This window comes from Propithecus coquereli, unplaced genomic scaffold, assembly GCF_000956105.1.
Source record: "Propithecus coquereli isolate 6110/MARCELLA unplaced genomic scaffold, Pcoq_1.0 Scaffold523, whole genome shotgun sequence".
Classification (NCBI taxonomy): Eukaryota; Metazoa; Chordata; class Mammalia; order Primates; family Indriidae; genus Propithecus; species Propithecus coquereli.
In genome coordinates this window covers 330,373-331,614 of record NW_012151097.1, presented here as the reverse complement: position 1 = coordinate 331,614, position 1,242 = coordinate 330,373, and positions in this window count along the sequence as shown.

Genomic DNA, 1,242 nt, shown 5'->3' with positions numbered 1-1,242 from the left:
AGTACCCTGCTTTCTTGGAGCTTGGCTAGCCCCTGACATTCTGAGCTGCTGAGATACCCCCTTCCCCAGTGAGTGGAGTCATTAGTGTGCTGCTCCCTGTCTCCCAGGGCCCAAGAAACAGCTCTGCTCCACTAGTCCAGGGTCCTTGCTGCCACCGAAGCTGACCTCACAGAATCTGGGGTACTGTCATGTCCCACCATATCAGGGTCCAGAGTCAACACTATGAAGTGCCTTATCATGTGGGACCTGAGTTGCCACTGTGCTCTATTAGTTCCTATTCCCAAATTTCAGCTGTACCCTGCTCCCAGGGCCCAAACCTTCACAGGCCTTGGCTTTTTGGACAATCTACATCCAATCCTGCTTCAGAGAGGGAACCTACACCCAAAGACCCAGGTACCATGGTAGGTTCATGAGACCCTGAGCACAGGACCAGAGATGCTCTGAGCATCTGTGTCCTGGAACCCAGTGCTGCTGCAGCTGCTTGTGGGTTATGTCAGACCTGACATAAAGACGGATCCTCTTAGTTAAGACTCCACATTGTGGAGAAAATGAGAACAGGAGAACCCCAAAGCCCTTACCGCTGAGGACTCTAACAACCTATGTTACCACTGCCACAAGCTCCTACCGTCTAGGCTACTGATCCCTCCACAGTAATGCTGATATTGGTTGCAGGTGAAGAAACTGCATGAAGGCAACACCACCAATACCCACTCAAAATCAAAGCCACCACACTCTTCCCAATTAGTACACTAAGACTCATCTTCAAATAAAAGTCTTCAGCTATGAATACCATACTGTGAAGTATGGAAGAGATAATTGTTTCACCAAATGCATAGACATCAATTCAGGGACACAACAAACACGAAAAAGTAAGGAATCATGATACCACCATAGGAACATAATAATTCTCCGGTAACCGACCCTAAAGGAGAAGAAACTTACAAATAGCTTAAAAAGGAATTCAAAACAATAATTTTAAGGAAACTCAGTGATAGACTAGAGAATATAGATAGAAAATCAACAAAATCAGAAAAGTAATTTATGATCTAAATGAAAAATTCAATAAAGATATAGATATGAAAAAGAAACAAACAGAAATTTTGGAGCTGAAGAGTTTAATGAATTAAATAAAAAATACAATAAAGAACATCAAGGACAGACTAGATCACACAGAAGAAAGAATCTCTGTACTTAAAGAGTGGTCTTTTGAAATTACCAGAGGCAAAAAAAGAGGAAGAAAAA